Source organism: Podarcis melisellensis (assembly GCF_964234715.1).
Source record: "Podarcis melisellensis genome assembly, chromosome: W".
NCBI classification, from domain to species: Eukaryota; Metazoa; Chordata; class Lepidosauria; order Squamata; family Lacertidae; genus Podarcis; species Podarcis melisellensis.
The window spans coordinates 24,758,285-24,781,988 of record NC_138535.1 but is presented as its reverse complement, the minus strand read 5'-3'; the positions used below and the strand labels follow the sequence as shown (position 1 = coordinate 24,781,988).

Sequence of the window (23,704 nt, the reverse complement as noted above, 5' to 3'; positions counted from 1 at the left end):
ATAGAGACATTTTAAATTGCCCGCCTTGGAGGCCAAGACCACCCCCAGATACATCGTACCTACATCACAGAAAGGGCGGTCTACAACAGACATCTGAGTGTGTTGTTTACCTCCTGTCTGGCAGGTGACCTGTTAGTGCTCACTTGATTGGGTACCCTGGGGAGCCTGGCCAGTCTTTTGTAATGACAAAGACTTAGTTCCTGAGCCAGGTCACAGGCTCAGCCTATGTAGGAGTGCAAATATCCAGAGATGTAGTGATCAGATGGGATTACTATGAGGAATTATAAAAGACCCTGATGCTGGGAAAGATGGAGGGCACTAGGAGAAGGGGATGACAGAGGACGAGATGGTTGGACAGTGTTCTCGAAGCTACCAGCATGAGTTTGACCAAACTGCGGGAGGCCTGGCGTGCTCTGGTCCAGGGGGTCACACAGAGGCGGGCACGACTAAACAACAACAACAACAAAGCTCTCCATTCCTTTTCTGCACCAAACTTGATTATTGGAGGACAGGAAAATACTAGCAAAAGAAAAGGGGGAAAAAAGCTGACCTTGTCTTGTGTTTCTTTCCTGGAATAAGAAAAAAATGAAGAGACACGAGAATTCTAAGGTGCCAGAACAAGCTTTGCTGGCTACTGGTAGTAAACAAACCAGAAGAGACAGAAGATGACCGACTTTCCATTGAAGAAGCCTTGACCCGTTTGAATAAAGGTAAGAAGAAAGATAGGGCTCAGTGCTTATGCCCCAATCCAGCAAAGAAGAACAAGACATGTAAATCAGCTCCAGTACGTTTGTCTCTTGCTGGGTCACGAACTGGGAATAAAGCTGGTGCATATCTGAGTGTTAGTACTGAACTGCATTGTTTCCAATATGATGTGCTTCTGAATGGGTACTCCTCTTCATCTTTTAGCTCATCAAGCCATACTTTAAAATGGTGTTTCCATGTGACTAGGGTTGGGTAAGGTCCTTACCGTCAGGATGTTAATACTTGGATGCTCAGTTGAGGTTTATCCCCTTCTCTTCAGCTGTTTAAGGACTGCCCCTCTTTCTGATTTACTGCCAATGAACTTTGTGCCATCTGCAGATTTCAACATGCTTCTACTTAACCTGACCCAAACCATTGGTTGGCTTTCATTGAGTTCTGTGGACACAGTAAAACATAGCTGCCATCTGGTTTCTCTCGGGATGTTCGGATTGTGGAACACAGATTTGCTCTCCACCGTAACCATGTCTCTCAGCATACCACTTTATTTCCCCCCAGATAGGTGGCTACTATTCACTTGTAGGAAGATGTGCTCATTTAGATTACAACATTGCAGCTGGGAGGCTGCTCAGAGCCCGTGGGTCCCTGCGGAACAAAGAAGGAGTCCAGCCCCCAACCGGAGCAAATAGCGGAGACCAAAGTTTATCGCACAACAGGTTCAGAGAGGAATTGAACCCCGAGAATGGGGTGACAAGGACTTTTAAATGTTCCTATCTTATCCCAGCAGGCAGTTCGCTAAACATCACCACTCCATCAGAAAAGGGGCGGGTTATGCATGATTAACATAGGAGGAATGTGTTGGGGTAACATGCAAATACAGGATATGTCTTGGGAAATCCGCTCCACTTCCCAGTGGGGAGGAATTGCGGTGGACCACGTGGCCACCCACTCCCCACCAGGGGCGGGGGACTCTGTCCCCCGTTGCCTATGGGATCCTGCCCACGTCAGAGTCCGGCCAGCCAACCCCCAGAGAACTTCCTCTTTGGCTCGCTTCCTCAATCACCCGCCCTCCCTCCCGATTTTGCAGGTTAGGCAATGGCCTTGCTATGGACTTTGGTTGGTCGCCTTGGTTGTCCGAGGGGCCTGGTAGGAATTTTTCCACTTGGCAAATTGGCACTGGACACTTGGTTTTTGTGGGAATGTTCAGGGGTGCAGGAGAGGATATATTGACTAATTATATCCTTATCCAACTTGTGCTAACAAGTTCCCAAAATATCAGCAGAGTTTATAGACATTCCCCTTTAAGTTCGCAACGGTAACGTCTGCACAGGTTCGCTAGAACCTCTATAATAATTACTCTGGTAATTTCCCCTTTGTTCCCTCTTAAAATACAAGACACAACACAGTCTTTATAAAAGTATAAAAGAGTTTACTCACATTCTGTTCACAATATGATCCCAGAAGGCACACAGACTTAAAAAGGTAAAATACATTTAGAATCTATCTTGTAGCAAGATAGTCCTTATCTCCTCTCTTGGCTGGGAGCCAAGAGAGCATCCTTAGATGTTTCCCCATCGAAGGAAGATGGCAGAGAGAGAGAGATGGCTGCCTGCCCTGTGCTTTTATCATTTACCTGCACAGGTGAGGCCACACCCACCTCTGGTCACATGCGGAGGAAGTCCGTACCCAGGAAGTTTACCTGCTTGCTAGACAGACATCCCTCCCCATGTTCTAACATGTACACTCTAGGAATGTTGTCATTGACTGCTCCTGTGTTTACATCCCACACTTTTCGCCTACCTCGTAGCAATCGTCACAACTTTGTTAGGGTTGTGGTTAGGCATTGTTTGACCTTGTGTGGGGGAGGGGAGGTGTGGCCACCACCTGCCCCTCCATGCTTAAGGGTATTCCGTTAAAGGGTGTTGATCTAGTCTGAAGCCCGGCTGGGGGGCTAAGGCCTTGACACGACCCCGACGGGAACACCAGGGGGAGCTTGAGTTGGTTCGCATCGACAGGGCTCCCCCTACTGGGACTTCCTGCACAATGGGCAGGAGTCAGATATAGTCAGGTCCAATCAGTGCCTTGGCCAATACCGCTCACATTCTTTAATTTCAATAAAGTTGTGGCCAAAATTTGCCCAGTAACATAAACCTAATATCCGTGTCCTTGTGTGAGTCATTTCCAACGAGGGGGTGGCTGCGGGGTCTCGACACCCAAGTACATTCTAAGCACCTACTGGAAGAGGACAATAGAACTTTGGTTTGCATAGTCTGCCGCCTGGGTAAGTCCGGAGGAGAGCTTTTGCCCAGCGATTGTCACCTACGGTTAAAGTACCTTCCTGTGAGTAGGTGACCTCCTGCTTGGGGAATTCTGGCGGGGACCCAGGGGTTCCCAAGTCCTTGGCCAACAACGCAGACTGGCAGTGGAATGAAGAGAATCGGTGAAACCAGTGGTTTTCTATGAATTTCCAAGCGTTTTTAGGCTTTTTTAATACAGACGGTTCTTTTGGGAAGTGGCCTGGCCTGACATTGCTACTTTGTATCTAGCTGGACCATAAAGAAGGCTGTTCGCCGAAGAATGGATGCTTTTGAATTCTGGTGCTGGAGGAGACTCTTGAGAGTCCCATGGACTGCAAGAAGATCCAACCTCTCCATTCTGAAGGAAATCAGCCCTGAGTGATCACTGGAAGGACAGATCCTGAAGCTGAGGCTCCAATATTTTGGCCACCTCATGAGAAGAGAAGACTCCCTGGAAAAGACCCTGATGTTGGGAAAGATGGAGGGCGCAAGGAGTAGGGGACAACAGAGGACGAGATGGTTGGACAGTGTTCTCGAAGCTACCAGCATGAGTTTGAGCAAAGTGCGGGAGGCAGTGGAAGACAGGAGGGCCTGGCGTGCTCTGGTCCAGGGGGTCACGCAGAGTCGGACACGACTAAACGACTAAACAACATCTAGTTTTGATTGGATTAACAGGGTAACGAGGTTTCGATTGCCTCAGTCCGTTGTTCTCGCAGCTGGAGCTGTCATCACCTTGTCAGCGCTCAGTGGAGTGTGCAAAACAGCTGGAGCTGAGCTGCCTCTGCAGAGCCATGGCATTGCTGCGATTGGCTGAAGGGCTACAATCAACGCCATCTGATTGGCTAGAGCGCATCCTCATGCAAATACATTGTTCATTCATAAAATGCATCAATCGTGTATAGCATCGGGATACGGGGTCAGAAATGGCGCTTTCTTCTCGGGGTTTTGGACTTTTGTGCGGTGCTTGGTGCAACGTTGGGACGGGGCGAGGGGAGCCCTAGTGTGGTAGGGTTCCCTTGAGGTCATCGCCTCGGGCTCTACGTCTCTTACTCGGGAGTAAGACTTTGTTCATATGCCCCCCCTCCATTCCGTAACACTCTTCATATGGACTTCATGGAGTGTGCACTACTGCAGGGTCTGCTTCCAGAAACTGCAGATGTAGATATTTTGGCAGAAATGGTTTACAAATATGCACGATGGCAAGCAGGCAGACAGGAACAGTTACAAAGCAACCTTGGTCCTGCCTAGCCTGGAAGCTGTTTCCAACTAGTGAAATGGAAACCTTTACAACCATCTACAAACCCCAAAGTTTGTATTTTCTTGAGCTTTCTCTAGAGAAGGGGCTGTTTTGTATATTGGAGCAGAATAGTGTATTAGCTCTCATGTTTTGTGTAAAGCAAGCCCTTGTTAAGTACCGTCAGCTGAATTGGGCTTGTGCCCAGATCTTAGCACACTAACTGATAAAACAGGTGAGGGTAACCTCTGGCTCTCCAGACGTTGCTGAGCTACAATTCTCACCATCCTGCCCATTGGCAATGCTGGCTGGGGCTGAGGAATTTCAAGGAAGCTTTCGACTTGCCCCGACCTACACCTACCTACCCACTGAACGAAGGAGCAAGAAAGCAAAAGGCAAGTTCAGCATTCCAGAGTTTTCCAAATGCCATGGCATCTCAATGGGGCTCCCTTGCCAATTGATGGTAAAGCAAGCCATTGGAGAGGCCATCATGCATGAGGACGGTTTTTCGAATGGATTTGAATCACACTTGGACTTTTTCCTAATTCAAGATAGTGCCTCACGGAAGCAGGGAGCTTTGCAGAGTCCTTTGGAGACTGTGGAAAAGATTGCGCAAGAGAGAGGCTTGGCACCAGAAGAAATTCAGAACTTGCTGAACGCGCACTCAGTGCCAAGCTTGGTAAAGAAAACATGTTTTGGCTTCTTCTCTTTCCCCTTGGCAGCAAAGTATGTCAATGGAGCTGCATTGCCCTGCCTTCTCCCTTAACAAGAACCGGGGCTGCTTCGAACTTGTGAGAAATTATCAAGAGTGAAGTTGTTCAGCATGTTCAGCAGTGTCTTTCAAGGTCTTGCAGGCACAGTGATAAGCACTAGGCTACTGAAGACTCTGATTCCCATTTCCGTAAGAACAGAGGATTCTCTTCTTTCAGCTGTGTCTTGGCTCTGTGCTCGCAAGTGTTGTAGTGACTTTCAGGTAACTTGGAAAGCATGGTAATGATGTCTTGGTTCTGAAGAATGATATTTCCCCCAGCCTGACTTAGTTATCCTGGTGATGATTCAGCTAGATGTTGTACACGCTGACCATATTCCAGAAGGGGTTGGTTGTCTTGGCCTTGCTTTGGCTTACTGAGATCTGTCTTCTCCCTATAGGTGCTCATTCTGAAATGGATAATTGTAACGTTTGACTTCATTGATCAGAAGGAAAATAGGAATGCTCTCTATGGTTTCTTCTTCCGCTTCTTACAATGTGAGAAATTGGTAAGATAAAAAGGAATGTGTTGTTTTGAAGGAACTCGCTTTTATTCTGACATTAACCCAAATCAAACAATAAAGAGTACTTTCCGACCACACAAGAGGACACCATGGGAAAAGTGGGGCCTTACAAATACCTCTCCCATTTCCTTCCTTTTCCTGTCTTGTTCCTTCCCAATGGGCGCCGGTCACAGCGCCCCCCGGGGGCACGGCATCTTCAGGCAGGCAGGCAGGCATCGGATGTCGATCCCGCCCGTTCCTCCCTCCACCCCCCCAAAGACAGCCGCGCAGGCAGCTATCCGATGGAGGGAGGGGGGAATCCTGTTCTGCATAGCTATCAATTCAGGTGTGATAGTCTTATGTTTGCATACTTATGGGGAAATACAACTAATTTATTTTAGAGCTTGTATTTGTGTGTATTCATGGTATCATTTGTAGACCCAGTAGATGGCAGTGTGGTGTGGAGAGTGTTTTTGGCAGCTCCTGAAAGGATAGAGGGTGGAACGTTGACCGTTCAAAGGCACTATAAGCAAGATATATATATCTCCACATTGTCCTAGCTACGTTTCCCCATAAAGGTATCCACTCGAATACATTTGAATCAAATACATTTGGAACAACTGATTGTTACATTTAAGGAACATCCTCTTTAAAAAAAAAAAAAATTATTCATTTTTCAAACACATAATAAAAAACAAACACAACACAAAACAAAAATATACACAACATTAAACATATACCGACTTCCCCATACCTCCCTTTCGCTGCATCCTTATTCCACAATTCTTTAGCAACCCTTTAGTCAATTTATCTATTAGTTCCCTTTCATTAAATTTCCTTAAACTTATTAGTTACAGCTGTAATTCTCTACTTCTTACCCCTTGACATCTTAACACTCCTCAATTTTACAACAGTTTTTAAGATATAATTTAAACTTCTTCCAGTCCTCTTCCACTGTCTCTTTCCCCTGGTCTCGGATCCTGCTGGTCATTTCTGCTAGTCCCATGAAGTCTGTCACCTTTGTCTGCCATTCTTCCAGAGTAGGTAGTTCTTGCATCTTCCAATACTTTGCCAGAAGAATTCTTGCTGCTGTAGTAGCATACATGAAAAAAGTCCTATCCTTCTTTGGCACCAGTTGGCCAACCATGCCCAGGAGAAAAGCCTCAGGTTTCTTAGGAAAAGTCCACTTAAGGACCTTCTTAATTTCATTATAGATCATTTCCCAAAAGGCTTTAATCTTTGGGCAGGTCCACCAAAGGTGGTAAAAGGTACCTTCAGTCTCATTACATTTCCAGCATTTATTATTGGGCAAATGGTAAATTTTTGCAAGCTTGACTGGGGTCATGTACCACCTATAAATCATTTTCATTATGTTCTCTTTTAAGGCATTACATGCCGTGAACTTAACACCAGTGGTCCATAACTGTTCCCAGTCAGCAAACATAATGTCATGACCGATATCCTGTGCCCATTTAATCATAGCTGATTTCACCGTTTCATCCTGTGTATTCCATTTCAACAGCAAGTTATACATTCTTGACAAATTCTTAGTATTGGGTTCTAACAGTTCTGTTTCTAACTTTGACCTCTCCTTCTGAAATCCTATTTTCCTGTCCTGCTTAAATGTCTCATTTATCTGATGGTAATGTAACCAGTCTCGAACTTTGAACTTTAGTTTCTCATAACTCTGAAGTTTAAGCTTCTCACCATCTTGTTCTAGGATTTCACAGTATTTTGGCCAATTAGAATCCATATTAAGTTTTTTCACCGCCTTAGCTTCCATTGGTGACAACCACCTGGGAGTTTTACTTTCCAACAAGTCTTTATATCGAATCCAAACATTGTATAATGCTTTCCTGACAATACATTCATCTTAATAACAGCAATTCGGCCTAACAAGGAAAGTCTCAGTCTAGACCATATTTCTAAATCTTTCTTTACTTATGTCCAACACTTTTCATAATTGTCTTTAAATAAATTCACATTCTTAGATGTTAAGTTCACCCCCAGGTATTTCACTTTTTTTGTTATTTCCAACCCTGTTTCACTCTGAAATCTCTCTCTTTCTTCCATTGTTAAATTTTTTTCCAGCACTTTCGTTTTCTGTTTGTTCAGTTTAAATCCTGCTACTTGACCAAATGTCACAGCGCCCCCCGGGGGCACGGCATCTTCAGACAGGCAGGCAGCTATCGGATGTCGATCCCGCCCGTTCCTCCCTCCACCCCCCCAAAGACAGCCGCGCAGGCAGCTATCCGATGGAGGGAGGGGGGAATCCTGTTCTGCATAGCTATCAATTTGGGTGTGATAGTCTTATGTTTGCATACTTATGGGGAAATACAACTAATTTATTTTAAAGCTTGTATTTGTGTGTATTCATGGTATCATTTGTAGACCCAGTAGATGGCAGTGTGGTGTGGAGAGTGTTTTTGGCAGCTCCTGAAAGGATAGAGGGTGGAACGTTGACCGTTCAAAGGCACTATAAGCAAGATATATATATCTCCACATTGTCCTAGCTACGTTTCCCCATAAAAGTATACACTCGAATACATTTGAATCAAATACATTTGGAACAAGTGATTGTTACATTTAAGGAACATTCTCTAGGCGATGAGATTGGGGGAAAATACAAAAACCCATTCGGATACATTTGGATACATTTAGAAAAGGACAGCATTTTGAGGAAAAATACATTTGAGTCGAAAAATACATTCAGATCCATTCTTAAAGTCAATGAGAAAGATACAGCGAAAAAGGATCCATTCCCCAAGGCACCGTTGACCTTCTTGTAGGGTGTGAAGGCAGAATACGGTCTATTTGATATTGGTAGGGTCCTTCTCTGTGTGGTTTGGGGCAGATCCAAGAAGCACCAACACCACGAGGTGATTCCTCTGGAAGAGGCTGCCGAGGAATACAAGGTACCTTGAGGGGGAGAAATAGCTGTGTATTCTTCTTGGCAGGTGATCTTCTTAATTCTCAGATCCAGAGTAGGCATGGTATTCCTTGGTGGTTGTTTATTACCTTAGAAGCAGCCAAGGGGAAGCCTGAGGGCTGCTGGGATGGCTGGGAGGAGGGAGTCAAAGTCTTTCTCTCTGCCAGGGGGGCCAAGGGATCTTCCCTTGAAATACAGCAGCTTCAAAGATTTGGGTTGGGACCATGGCAGGGAGAGAAAGGGTTAACCTCATCCACATCCCCCAGCAAGGTTGCTTTGTACACATTTAGAACACTACAAATGTGAATTGCACATGTCTCCTTTGGCTAGCAGGATGCCTCCTCAATACCCTGCCAAGCAGAGAGCAGCAAGGGGTCAGCTGCAAGGGGGTGGGGACTGGGGGCTCCTTTTCCCTTCTGGGGTACCTCAGAGCCCATATAGGGTCCTTTTGTAGCTTCTCTATCGGTAGGAGAAAATAACAGAGGCCAACCAGAGAATACTGAGAAGCAAAGCAGCTAGTAAGCCAGATCTTTATTACCTGTTGCAACAGGGTGCTCACACCCCCCCACGCAGGAGGGAGGAGGAGACCCCGAACCAAGTCCTTATATAGACATTTGAAATTGCCCACCCTGGAGCCCAAGACCATCCCTCCATACATCATACATACATCATAGAAGGGGCGGCCTACAACAGACTCCTGTCTGGCAGGAAACCTGTTGATGGGTTTACCTGGCTGTTCATGGGTTTACCTGCATATTCTTTTGTGATGAGAACTACTTATGGTATTTATGTATGTGTTCTGTACTTTTCTTTCCTCCAGTAAATTACTTTGCTGTTATACTATTGCTGATATTATGGCTAAAAGGTTAAGAAAGATACTGGTAGAAGAAAGCCATAAAGATCAAGCGGGCTTTCTCCCGGGGAGACACTTGTCTGACAATACGAGGAATATAATTAACATTAGAAAAAATTACATTAGAAAAATTACAAGTGAAGGTCAACACAAAAGCAGTTTTGATATTTGTGGACGCGGAGAAAGCCTTTGACAATATTTCTTGGAGTTTTATGAAGAAAAAATTACAGGGAATGGGGGTAGGCCAAGGTTTTGAAAACGGTATAGGTGCAATTTATTCAGAACAAAAAGCCAAATTGGTTGTGAATAACGTAGTTACAGAAGAGTTTAAGATTGAGAAAGGAACACGGCAGGGGTGCCCAATCTCTCCATTGCTTTTTATATCGGTCCTGGAGGTTTTGCTAAATATGATTAGAAAGGACCAATTAGTTAAAGGCATACAAGTCGGAGCTAAACAGTACAAATTGAAAGCATTTGCGGATGATTTGGTATTGACATTACAGGAGCCAGAATCTAGTACTAAAAGAGTATTGGAATTGATTCAAGAATTTGGTCAGGTAGCAGGTTTCAAGTTGAATAAGTTGAAAACTAAGGTTTTAGAGAAAAATCTAACACCGATTGTGAGAGAGAGGTTTCAGAAAGAGACAGGATTAACATTGGTTAAGAAAGTGAAATACCTTGGGGTTAACATGACTGCTAAGAATGTGAACCTATTTAAAGATAATTATGAAAAATGTTGGACGGAAGTGAAAAAGGACTTAGAAATATGGTCAAATTTGAAGCTTTCATTGCTAGGCCGAATTGCAGCGATAAAAATGAATGTATTGCCAAGGATGTTGTTTTTGTTTCAAACATTGCAAATTTTGGACAAAATGGACTGTTTCAAGAAGTGGCAGAAAGATATTTCTAGATTTGTGTGGCAGGGCAAGAAGCCCTGAATAAAATTTAAAATATTAACTGATGCAAAAGAAAGAGGTGGATTTGCCCTGCCAGACCTCAAACTTTACTATCAATCAGCCGCATTTTGCTGGCTGAAAGAATGGCTGCTTCATGAGAACACAGACATTTTGGACTTAGAAGGTTTCAACAATGTATTTGGGTGGCATGCATATTTGTGGTATGACAAGGTCAAAGCACATAAAGCATTTAAAAACCATATTGTCAAGAAAGCTTTGTTTAACGTTTGGATAAGATACACGGATCTGCTTGAAAATAAAACCCCAAGGTGGTTGTCACCAATGGAAGCTAAGGCCTCAATATGGAGGCCAACTGGCCAAAATATTGGGAGATATTGGAACAGGAAGGAGACAGCTTAAAGCTGCAGAGTTTTGAAAAACTAAAAAACAAAGTAAGGGATTGGCTTCATTATTATCAAATAATGGAGGTTTATAATTTGGATAAGAAAATTGGGTTTCAAGTGGAGAAATCAAAATTGGAAACAGAATTGTTAGATCCTAAAACTAAGAATCTGTCAAGAATGTATAACTTGCTGTTGAAATGGAACACTCAGGATGAAACGGTGAAATCAGCTATGATTAAATGGGCTCAAGATGTTGGACATAACATTATGATGGCTGACTGGGAACAGTTATGGACCACAGGTATTAAGTTTACGGCATGCAATGCCTTAAGAGAGAATATAATGAAAATGATATACAGGTGGTACATAACACCAGTCAAGCTTGCAAAAATCTATCATTTGCCCGATAATAAATGTTGGAAATGTAAAGAGATTGAAGGTACATTCTTTCACCTTTGGTGGACGTGCCCAAGGATTAAGACCTTCTGGGAGATGATCTATAATGAAATGAAAAAGGTACTTAAATATACCTTTCAGAAGAAACCAGAGGCCTTTCTCCTGGGCATGGTCGGCCAATTGGTGCCAAAGAAGGATAGAACTTTATTATGTATGCAACAACAGCAGCAAGAATACTCATCGCAAAATACTGGAAGACACAAGATTTACCCACCCGGGAAGAATGGCAGATGAAAGTGATGGACTATATGGAACTGGCGGAGATGACTGGCAGAATCCGAGACCAAGGTGAAGAGTTGGTGGAAGAAGATTGGAAAAAAATTAAAATTTATTTACAGAAACATTGTAAGATCCAGGAATGTTAGAAGGATGTTGGAATGAAGTAATGTGGTTTTAGCAGAAACGATATAAAAGATTAGGTAAAAATTGATTTTTTAATTGGTGAAATGAGAATGTAAAATTATAGTACACTAAGATAAATTATTAGGATAAAAACCAAGCTGGAAAGGATTTGCTGAAATATTTAATTGAACTAGAATACAAAAAAGGGAGGTGTGAGGAGGTCAGGGAAACAAGTAAATGAAAGACAAGACATGGAAAGAAGGAAATGTTTTTAATTGTTTTTATTTTGCTGTATTTTGTATTTTGTGCTCTCTTTTTATTTTTTTTATTCCTTTTCTTTTCTCATTTTTGTAACTTTTTTGAAACTTTAATAAATATTATTTAAAATATATATATATAGCAAGGCCACTGGACCCAAGAAGCCAGTATAATATTCATCTCCTCTTTTTGTGTCTCAATCAAAGCTGAGTTTTCCCTTTTCTTGTCAGGGAGAGATCTGTCGCCGCCTGGAGATTCGGAGGAAAGAGAGAGGGGAAATTCTGGCCTATCAAGCAGACCTGGACAAGGAAAGCAAAGACCTCCTTGGAAGTGTCCCTCTTGTTACTAGTGAGGGAACAAGCACTTCAAGAAGCAAGTCCGGACTGACTTCTCATTTCAACTTCTCCCCATTTCTCCTTTTCCCATATCGGTTTGCTATTTATTTATTATTCTGAAAATGAATCAAATGCTAGGGTGGCTACCCGCCTCCGGCAATGGCGGAGCTCCTCCGATCAGGAGGAACTTGCTCCATGGAAAGCAGGGTCTGACCACCACAGCGAAGGCGGAGACCCACTGAAATCACAAGCGGGAGAAGCTTGTGAACCTGGGATTCGGCTGGCACCCTTTGCGCCTCCCCTACTCGCGGGGAAACCCTGTTTTGGGGATCCAGAGTGACGTGGGGTGAGTGGCGCGGTGCTTCGAATTGACTGCTTCTTTCACGGAGTGAAGCCGCATTGCTGTTGCCGGAGAGCGCTGACTTTTTCCTGTGGACAATTGGACTTTAAACAACTACCCGTGAGTAGAACGGAAAATTGGATCTTTAAATACCTTAATTTGGCACCAAAGCGGGAAGGTCTTAAACAGGAAGTCCGCCTTCCGCTTTTGTAAATACATTGAAGCAAAGACGGTACAAGCTAAAGTCTTTGAAAGCTTTTGGCAAAGGATTAAATTTCCATCGGTTAAAATTACAAAACCCCCCTTGGAAGCAGGAGAAGAGGGGGGAAATTTTGGACCTAGCGAGCCTGCAGGAGAGAGTGAAAAATCAAATTACCACTGCTCTGAACCTGGAAAGAAAAGAGTTCATTAACTGCGAACAGACCATATTTGACAGCTAGCTAAATAAGAGAAAGATACTGTTTCCATTGCCCTCTTCTGCTCTTAAAAAGGAGGAAAAGTAACTGAAAATGGAAACTATTTTTATGGTTTGAGTTGTGTTTGAAAGGATTGATACAAGTGGAGACTGTTTCCCTCTAGAGGGAGCTTTTGAAACTGTTACAGGAGTGTAACTGGGGAATCGCCAGCTGCAAGATAAGGAATTGTGAGAACCAGAGATTGACCTTGGACCATTTTAAAATGTTGACAGGAGAAGCCATAGTGACTGTATTATGTAAGATAAGCTATTCGCTGGAACAGCTTCATAAGAAGACGGATGACATGACTTTTAAAATTGATAACTTGGAACAGAAAGTGATTAATTTGAGACAAAAAGTGAGCATCAACACAGAAGTAATTCAGGACTTGGTACAGGAATCTACTTGGGCAGGACAAATTGTGGAGGAGAAGGAGAAAGCTGTTGTTGTTGAACCTAAAGTAATACAAGCGGGATCCTTAGTCTTACGGAAGCAAATTGAGGACTACAAATTGAGGCCTTTTATGATTGAATCTAGAAGAAGTCAGATTTTGAGGATCGGATCCCGGCTTGGACTGAAGAAGGAAAGTTGGAAAGATCCCTCTATGCAGGGATTAACTGACATGGACTTGGGTCTGGAGGAGATTGAAGTTCTGGGGGCCTTTGGATTTGGAGGAATCCTGAAACATGTTCTGAAACACTTTATGGATCTTAGCTTCAAATATGGAAATTTGGCTGACCTGTCCAGAAGGAATAAAAGTATTGTTAGGTTGGAGTTTTCCCGAGATTTGCTCTTTAGCATTAAAGAATATGAAGAAGACCTGCAGAAGGGACCTGGAAAAGAGTTAAGAGCCTCGGACATAAGATCTCCAGGTTGATGGACTATATGGAATTGACGGAAAGGACTGGCAGAATCCGGAACCAGGGAGAGGAGATGGTGAAAGAAGATTAGAAATATTGTAAAATTAATGAGTGATAGAAAAATGGTGGAATGATATTTTATGGCCTTAGCAGAAATGTTATAAAGAGTTAAGCATATATAAGTATTTTAGTTTTAATGGAAAATAAGGTTAAAAAATATGTTATTTATAATATGATAGAAAATAGAGAAAGATGGAAAGGATTTGCTGAAACAATTAATAGAAGTGGAATACAAAAAGGGAGGTGAGAGGAGGTCGAGGAAACAAGGGAATGAAAGATAGAGTATGGAAAAGGTGTGGTGTATGTTTTTAAATTGTTTTTGTTTTGTTTTATTTAGGGTTAGGGTTAGGGATTCGTTTTTGTTTAGTTTAGTTTAATGTGTTTAGTTTAACGGGTTTAGGTTGTGTTTTGTATTGTCTATATATTGTATTGTTTTTTTCTCCTTTGTTTTTTCTCTTTTGTCTTTTTTTTCTTTTCTTTTCCTTTTTTGTAATCTTTAAAAGTAATAAATATTTTTTTAAAAAAAAACAAATGCTAGGGTGGCTACCTTCTCGTATAAATATGTTGATACGTGCTTTACCCTCATAAATTCATTTTTTGTGAACATTACCTGGCTGGGTCAACCTTGAGAAATTCAGAGGTGTGAATTTCAAAAGAATGCTGTTTTGGTCTCCATATTTTCCCAAGAATGGTGAATTAGGTAAGTTCACCTTTGAATGCAGCTAAATGGAGTTTATTTCCCATTGTTGTTTATTATGTGAAAAGCAGTCAAGGAGAAGCCTGAGGACTTGTGAGCTGAGAGGGTGGAAGCAGTTCAATTCAAATCCCAATCCTAATTGTGAGTGGAGAGGCTGAAGACTGTGGAGAAGTTGAGACAACTGCGCCAGTTCCTGGAAGAAGAAGAAGAAGAAGAAGAAGAAGAAGAAGAAGAAGAAGAAGAAGAAGAAGAAGAAGAAGAAGAAGAAGAAGAAGAAGAAGAAGAAGAAGAGCGTCTGCTGAATCACGTGGAAGAGGTGAAGAAGGAGATTGCAGGGAGAAGGGATGAGCAGCTGGCCAGACTCTGCAGGAAACTCTCCTCTCTTGAGAGGATCAGGTGCGCAGGACCAGGTGCGCAGCCTGGGAGTCATTTTGGACTCACAGCTGTCCATGGAGGCACAGGTTAATTCTGTGCCCAGGGCAGCTGTCTACCAGCTCCACCTGGTACGCAGGCTAAGACCCTCCCTGCCCGCGGACTGTCTCATCAGAGTGGTGCATGCTCTAGTTATCTCCCGCTTGGACTACTGCAACGCGCTCTACGTGGGGCTACCTTTGAAGGTGACCCGGAAACTGCAATTAATCCAGAATGCGGCAGCTAGACTGGTGACTGGGAGTGGCCGCCGGGACCACATAACACCGGTTCTGTGAGATCTGCATTGGCTCCCAGTACGTTTCTGAGCACAATTCAAAGTGTTGGTGCTGACCTTTAAAGCCCTAAACGGCCTCAGTCCTGTATACCTGAAGGAGCGTCTCCACCCCCATCGTTCAGCCCGGACACTGAGATCCAGCGCCGAGGGTCTTCTGGCGGTTCCCTCATTGTGAGAAGTAAGGTTACAGGGAACCAGGCAGAGGGCCTTCTCGGTAGTGGCACCTGCCCTGTGGAACGCCCTCCCAGCAGATGTCAAACCAATAAACAACTATTTTACTTTTAAAAGACAACTGAAGGCAGCCCTCTTTAGGGATCCCGGGTTCAGCCCCAGATCTCTGGAGCGGAAAGGCTCTTGGGCGTGAATATGAAAGGCAGCACCTGTCAGAATAGGTCATACTGAGCCAGTACAAAAAAAAAAAAATCCTTCCAGTAGCACCTTAAAGACCAACTAAGTTAGTTCTTGGTATGAGCTTTCGTGTGCATGCACACTTCTTCAGATACCTTGCTGAAGAAGTGTGCATGCACACGAAAGCTCATACCAAGAACTAACTTAGTTGGTCTTTAAGGTGCTACTGGAAGGAATTTTTTTGTTTTGACTATGGCAGACCAACACAGCTACCTATCTGTAACTGAGCCAGTACAGATGAACATGACTATTGGTTCGCTTCCTCGGCATCCCAGAACTGTGAAGGTTGCCTCAACTGTTGAGCAACACAGCTAAGGAAGAAGGAGTGGAGTGTCTCTGGGGGGAGCATAGCTCCCATTCCCTTCCAAACACACAGACAGGACAGTGTGGTGGCACCCAGGGAATAGTTGCAGCAGCCGGATGGCTGGCTGAAACACACACCATTGCACTCTTTTTGAATGGGATTCAATCTGAATCAGCCAGTTAGTGAACTTGGTGCTCCTGTGCAACAAACCCACTACAAAACTGCTCTTCCCCGCACACTTCCAGGTCCCTCCAGCTGGGCTTTTGGAGTGTGAAGGGTTTTTCTCACTCCAGAGCAGTTTGTGTTTAAGCTGAAGGTCACCAGGAAAGCAAGGGAGACTTAAAAAAATTGTTAATATAATAAGGTTTTAATAACTCTAATAATGACTAACTGTGGAAATGACTGGAAAAAGAAAAAAAAAAAACGGAAAATCAAGGCTTTCGACTCTTAGTTTCCTGGAAGAAGATGAAAAGACTCCCCTGGACTAGAAGAGACATCTCATTAACAACTGGAGAAATGCCAAAGAACTTTGGATATCTGCTTGGGAAGTTTCTGATGCAGTATTAATTTAACAAGGAGCCAGGAGTGAAACCGAAAGTAGACTGACCAGCTAGCTGAATCCAATTATATTGCTATGGGGTGGGGGGAAGCCTCTAACATTTTACTTTTTGATACTTGTACTTCCAGGGTGAATTGAATGGTTGGGGGTGGGGTGGAGGAGAGGCAGAAAGAAGAGCTAACTTGTCCCTGGCTGGGGGCGCAATCTGGACAGTTCTGCCGGGGCGCAAGATCACCTAACTACTGCTCTGCGCCTCTGGACCAGGGGTGGATGGTGCTCATTGGGACTGGGAGGGTGGAAGGCAAGGAGGCCAACAGTAGGTGGCGCCAGAGCCAAGGAGTGGCAGAGCAAATGTGTTCTGTATCTGAGATGGAGTGGGAAGGGGCTGGCGGCCACCTCAGCCATCCCCTGTCTGCCCTCATGGAGCGGCCAGAATCCACTGGACAAATGCTCATCTTGCCAGAGTCTGGGTCTTCTGCTGTTGCTCTCTCAGAAACCGTGCCCAGGTGGGATGCTTCGTTTTTCGTAGCTGCTTCATCCCCGAGGAAGTTGGAGGTGATGCAACTCCTGCATCTCTGACGTGGGAAGTTTGGGAGGTATTTCAAATTCCCCCCTTCTCCCTTGGCTCCCTGGAAAGAAGGCATCTTTACATTTTGAGCGCATTTCACAGGCCAGGAGCCCTTCCCAGCCCAAAGGCGTTCCCCTGAGATTCAGCTTCCGGGCTATGGCTAACCAGGTTAGGAGCAGGAATATTGGGAGCGGGAAGGAACTGATGTCATCTGCCAGAGCAGCTGGCTAATTGAAGGGAATGAGGTGATAACAAGGCTTTCAAATCTGAACTCTTGTTTGCGGCTGATTAGGAAAGAGGGAGGTGGAGAACAAGGGCAATCGGAAGCAGACTCTGGGTAGCTGGTTCCTTCTCTTTGTTCGGGTTCCTACGTCACACCTGCAGTTTAAATGGCAACACTCCTTTGCAAGATTGGCCGCCTTTTTAATTCTTTGTTATGGAAAATCAATAAAATGATAAGTTGCCCCTGCCAAAGGGTTGCATGACATCTGGCTGAAGACTTTTGGTGCTAAACGCTGAAGCTATGCTGGGGTGTGTGGGTGTGGGTGTGTCCATCCGTCCATGTGGCCGCTGTGTATTCAACATTCCACCCCCTCCAAAGCATCCTAAGAACCTTACTTTTCCTTTCACAGTGCTACGATTCCCAGCACCCTTAACAAACCATTGTTCCCAGGACGTTTTGGGTGTGGGTGGGAGGAGATGTGCTTTACGTGTGCGGTGTGCAGGCATCTCCCAGCACATCTGTGTGGGGATTCAAGACTGACTCTTATGCTTTTCTTCCTTAGACCAGCTTGACGTTGAACAAGAGGTTCTCTGGGTTGAGGAACACACGCCATTTCACAGCGAAGCAGAACACGGGCCGAATGGTCACTCTGCCATTGCATTTGGTGAAATCAGACTGGCTTTGCAAAGGAGCTTGCCCCTGAAGCCAGTTGGTTGCCTGCCTCTGGCTGGCTGGCGGCCTGGCATCACCAAAACACAAAGAGACAGCCCCATGCAACCTCACACCCAAAGATTTCTGCCCATGCTTCAGACATGCAGCCCTAAGAGCAGCTCTGACTCCCACTCTAGGCCCCTCTGCCCCAGTCTTCCTCCTGATGTAGGCTACAGGATCTGGGAAGTCTGATCCAGCTTTGAGGTGTGGTTCCATATGGCCGTTAGTACTGTTGTGTTTTTGCCAGAGAGCCACGTGGTAAGGAAGATCTCCAAGCACGCTTCCTAGGGGGTCCTCTTTAATCCTCAGATGGGCCCACAAAGGCATGATCCAGCACCCTCATGCCACAGCTGCCTCTGGAGTGACCCTCCCTCCGGTAAGAGGTGTGCCTCACAGCTGAGTGCCTGGTTGTTTGTGTAGGGCGGGGGCAGGGAATCTTGTGGGCTCCCAGATATTGCCAGATCCAATGGCCTTCTGCCTCAGGCAGCATGGCTGACGGTCAGGGGTGATGGAATCCAACAACATCTAGAGGGCCACACAATTCCCCACCCCTGGTCTAGTGAATTTGAGGTTCTTGGTTTCTCTCCCTCTGCCCCCTTTTGCCTGGAAAAGCACTTTGGCAGATTCCTTTGGAGGATTTGGGTGTGACAAGCTGTAGCAGCGCACTGAATAAAACAACTCTGAGAAGCTGAAACACCGGGCTGTTTTCTTTTCTAATAAAAATATTCACTGTGCAGTTCACAGGCACAAAACACAATGTTGATATTGTCCAGGAAATGGGTTTTCAGTTGGAGGGCATGGGTTGTGTGAGAGCATATTGTGCGGGATAACCAGTCTCATATAACCAACATGCTTCAGTCTAATTAGTGCATGAAGGGGTTAACACCATAGAGTAAGCTGTCCTGCCATCTTAGCCATGTCTCTTCCCCTTACCTTGGGAGTGAGTTCTGATCTATTCTGGTATTCACTTCTTCAGCGTTTAATTTTATGAAATAAATAAATAATTTTAAATAAATAAATAAATAAATAAATAAATAGGAAGATGTAAAACCACAACCTCCGAAATCAAAGCTACTGTCCCGCCAGACGGATGTTTTTGCCTGGAGGGGGGCCGTATTCTGCAATGTGCTATCGATGCAATAATAGTGCAGCTTTCTAATGGACTGTCCACGCAAACATCATTCTGCTTTCTCAGTTGCTCTGCAATGCTTCACCAGTGTTACCACATCATGGCCCCCTGGGGATCTTGCCAGCTCTTCAGCCCTGACTGGCCGAAGATGCCCATCTCTCATCCATGCAGCTCCACAGCGTGCCTGGATGATGACTCAGATGGAGCTGGACACACCATTCCTGAAGGATGCAATAATCTTGCAATTGTGGTGGACCAACTACATGCCAACAGGATGTCGGACTGAATGGGCCTTGGCCTGAGCCAGCAAGGCTCTTCAAATGCGCTTATGTTCCCCTGACTTTGGGGACGCCTTGCAGGAGTCTCACCCGTCTCATGGCTATTCTTCTAGTGTGGACCAGTTCGACAAGCTCTCCCCCGAAAGCAGGTGCACCATCCAGAACATGCTGGCGCTGTACCTGAAGAAGAAAGCGAACACAGACCAGGAGGCAGGGACTTCTAGGGGAAGCGAGGCCTTCATGCGGGAAGCCTTGACTCCTCACGTGCTCCCCGGGATCAGCTTCGACCCCACCACCCAGTCTTCTGCTGGTGTCACTCTTCCACCTGGCCCAGAACAGGAGGCTCCTTCCCAACATGCAGAATGCCTTGCACGTGATCGATGGGCCTGTGCTCACTGTGACATAGGCAGGGCCGGATTTATGTATAGGCTAAGTAGGCAGAAGCCATGGGCCTCTAGATCTAGGGGGCCTCGCTAGCCTGCCTGCTCCCCAGCGCCGCAGACAGTCTTCCCTCTCCCCAAATTGCAAACCCAAGACTTCATGCAGGGCATTTCTCCCCCATTTCAATGACATTTTGCTTCAAAAGGAAAGGTGGACTTGGAGAAGGCAAGCAAAATGCGAGGGAGATAGTGAAAGATACAGGAAATTGAATGCAGATTTCCAAAAAATAGCAAGGAGAGACAGGAGGGCCTTCTTAAACGAGCAATGCAAAGAAATAGAGGAAAACAACAGAATGGGAAGAACCAGAGATCTGTTCAAGAAAACTGGAGCTATGAAAGGAACATTTCATACAAAGAGTACCATAATAAAGGACAAAGGTGGAAAGACCCTCACAGAAGCAGAAGACGTCAAGAAGAGGTGGCAAGAATACACAGAGGAATTATACCAGAAAGATATGGATGTCTCATACACCCCAGGTAGTGTGGTTGCTGACCTTGAGCCTGACATCCTGGAGAGCAAAGTCAAATGGGCCTTAGAAAGCACTGCTAATAACAAGGCCAGTGGAAGTGATGGTATTCCAGCTGAACTATTAAATTTTGTTAAAGATGATGCTGTTAAGGTGCTACACGCAATATGCCAGCAAGTTTGGAAAACTCAGCAGTGGCCAGAGGATTGGAGAAGACCAGTCTACCTCCTTTAGAGGAAAAGGCCTTGAGGGGAGGACCTCTTGCCTCCACAATCCTTCCTAAACATGCATAAGCTGAGAGGCAATTGTCCGGCAAATGTGGTGCTGTGGGGAGGCAGGAACATTTTCCTGCAGTTAAGTATTTTCTAAGTTCCTTTCCCGAAACTTCCCCAAACGGTTCTGAAGCCTGTTACAGGAAAGTCCGAGGGCTCTCTTGGACAAATGAAGACACCGACCAGAGCAATTCAGAGCAAAACAGCAGCCAGTAGGCTCGGTCTTTATTCAAGAAAAGACTGTCGCGACAGGACTCCCACCGCCCACGAGGTGAAGCAAGATGGAAGCCCCGAACAAAGGGAGACCCTAACTTTTATTAGTTGCTAATCCCCTATGCTACACCCCCAGAATTACATCACATTTACATCATGATTACATTAATATTAGGAGGAGTCGAGGAGGGGCTACACAGGTAATCTGAGTGACCTGACACCTGGTCGGAGCCTCCTCTCCCCTCCCCATATGAGTTATTTACAAGAACAAAAGAGAAGGGCGAAGTTTCCTGCCCCCTGAGGGGAATCCGGTCAGAGTCCTTTTGTGCGAGTCCGCATGGAATACACTAAAGGGTGCAGTTTATTGTGTCCTTGATAGCCTTCTGTCTGAGCCCATCATGATGGCTATCAAGGTAGTCACGTCCGCTGAGAAGGGCCGCTGACTACGTGACCGCTCGGTCAAGGGATTATGGCTGCCCCACATCAGGTCACCCCCCTTTGATAGTCCTTGTAATATGTAGCAAAATAAAAGTGGTCCGGTGAAAATCCGATGTACGGCTGATTTTTGGTGAATTTATAAAGAATATTGTCCTTGAAGTTCAAAGTACTTTCGCCTTTCGGAAGTTACTTGCTACATTTTGATTACATCAGTCACGGTCAATTAAACTCGGAAACATTGTATCGAGAGCTGTCAAAAGGTGAGGAAAAGGCGCTTGCAGCCTGCAGTACCAGCGTGGCCGCCGCAAGGGGCGCTGTTCGGCAATGTTGATTGGCTGAGGCGGCCGCCGTTTGACCTAAAGTTCAGGCGGCCGGTCTACTCACAATAAAGATAGGGCGATGCGGAGCGCTGTAGAGAAGAGCTGTCAGACTAGCGCTTCCTTATTTACGGAAGGCTGTTAAGAGATGGCCCTCTAAAGGGACATCTCTGGGGTCAGGGAGGGGAGCTGCGTGCATGTGTGAGTGTGGTGCTTGTGCGTTACACGTGTTAATGGAGGGGGGGGGTGATTTCCGGCGACAAGCCTCTCTAACCTCAGAAGTCTTTTCCTCTCTCGGGAATTCTGGGATTCGAGGATAACTTCATGGAGAAGGAAAGAAACCTGCAGAATCAGCAAATGGGGAGCCTCCACCCCCACCGCTGCCACCAAGCAGGCTGTAAGTTGCCTTAGAGGTGTACTGTGCCCTCCCGCCTCCTTGCTTTGAAGGACTACTTGAGTTGTGTTCTCATCTCCCTGAGGCGTATCCGTGACAAGGAGAGCATGAGCAAGAAGCAACCCCAATGACCCACACTATGCGCCAGCTCTTTGTGCCTTCCACACATCCGCAGTCCGGACAGAGAGAGGGACTCATCCAGCACGTCCTCGCCAAGAGAGAGAAGGAATATGTCAACACCCAGAATTTCAGCTCAGATCATGCCAAAGTGCAAAGACCAGTGGAACCACCACAGCATAAGAGGCCTGAGAGAGGCTTCCGGGACACGGCTGCTGCTGCTGCTGCTTGCGTGAGTGTTGGGAGGACCGCTCCCTCTCCTGCCAACTCCATCCGGCCTAGGGGGCGGGGCCTGCACTACCACTACAGTTTAGAGCAGCTACCAGCAGCAATGGACACAATGGTTTTAAATGTTTTAATCGCTTTTAATTTGCAGCACTTTAAATGGTGGTTGTTTTTTTTTTATAATATTATATTATTTCATTACTTTATTTTTGCTTGGGGTGGGATAAGCATTTAGTCAGGGCTATTGTTTCTTGCTTTGTTTTGTTTTGTTTTGTTCTGTTTTGTTTTATTATTATTATTATTCTGTTAAATTATTATATAGTTTGTATTTTGCCTTTTAAGGGGAAGGGTCATGGCTGCCTGGGAGTGGGCCTCAGCCAATAGATTGGGTGGGGCAGGTTCCACAGGGGGAGATGTATTGGGACACCCGTTCTCAGTGATCACGGGCAGGAGGAGGAATTATGCTAAGACCAGACCATGTCATTACCGAGGAGGCAGGTTTAGTCGTTGTTTGAGGACTATCCCTGCCTCCAGGTCTGGTCCTGACCGGAAGGATACAGTAATCAGCAAGGGAAACCCACATGACCTGAAGGTGTTGCTGTGCAATGCCAGGTCAATGATGAATAAAACCACTGCCATCCACGACCTGATTGTGGATGGAGGATTTGATCTGGCATGTGTGACAGAGACCTGGTTGGATGAAGCAGATGGGCCTGTCCTTGCCGCTGCTTGCCCACCAGGTTTCTCTTACGCACAGCAACCCAGGTCATGTGGGCGGGGGGGGGGGGTTGCAGTGATTTTTAGGAAGTCATTAGTCTGCACCAGGCGTCCTATTGGGAAGACCCAGTTTTCTGAGTGCATGTTCTGGAAGTTGGGCAATAGGGGCAGTACAGGATTCCTACTGGTGTACCGACCTCCCCGCTGCACCAAGGATTCCCTGCCCGAGCTGCTTCAGGTCGTGGCGGATATGCTCCTGGAGACACCTAGCTTGGTTGTCCTGGGGGATTTTAACATCCATGCCGACACGACCTTACAAGGGGCCGCTCGGGACTTCGTGGAAAGCATGGCCTCCATGGGGCTGTCCCTGAATAAGTCTGGCCCAACTCATAGCCACGGACATGCCTTAGACTTGGTGTTTACCTCTACGGATGTTGGTGATCTGACATTAACTAAAAGCGAAACAAAAGAAGTGCCATGGTCAGATCACTTCCTGGTGCAACTGGACTTCTCCGCAACCCTTCCCCTACGCAGGGAGGTGGGACCGATTCGGATGGTCCGCCCCCGCCACTTAAGGGATCCAATTGGCTTCCAGAGAGTGGTAGGGGATGCTTTATCCCAAGTTGATGGCCTTTCAGCTGATTCCCTGGTGGCACGCTGGAATGCGGAGTTAACCAGGGCTATTGACTGTCTGGCTCCGAAGCACCCTCTCCGATTGCATGGAGCCCGGACAGCCCCGTGGTTTTCCCCGGAGCTGAGGGTGATGAAACAATCGTTGAGACGGCTAGAGCGCCGGTGGCGGAAAACTCATTCTGAATCAGACCGGACACGGGTTAGAGCTCAACGTCG

General features: G+C 45.7%; 1 pseudogene across 1 annotated transcript in view; it reads left to right on the top strand.

Annotated features, from left to right (window-relative positions):
- LOC309361232 overlaps positions 1–23,704 on the top strand; it is a 296,451-nt pseudogene that overhangs the window by 63,448 nt on the left and 209,299 nt on the right. Inside the window, exons 2-3 of the transcript in view lie at positions 21,682–21,799; positions 21,882–22,076. The product of the transcript in view is annotated as an uncharacterized misc_RNA (transcript). The remainder of the gene's footprint in view (positions 1–21,681; positions 21,800–21,881; positions 22,077–23,704) is intronic.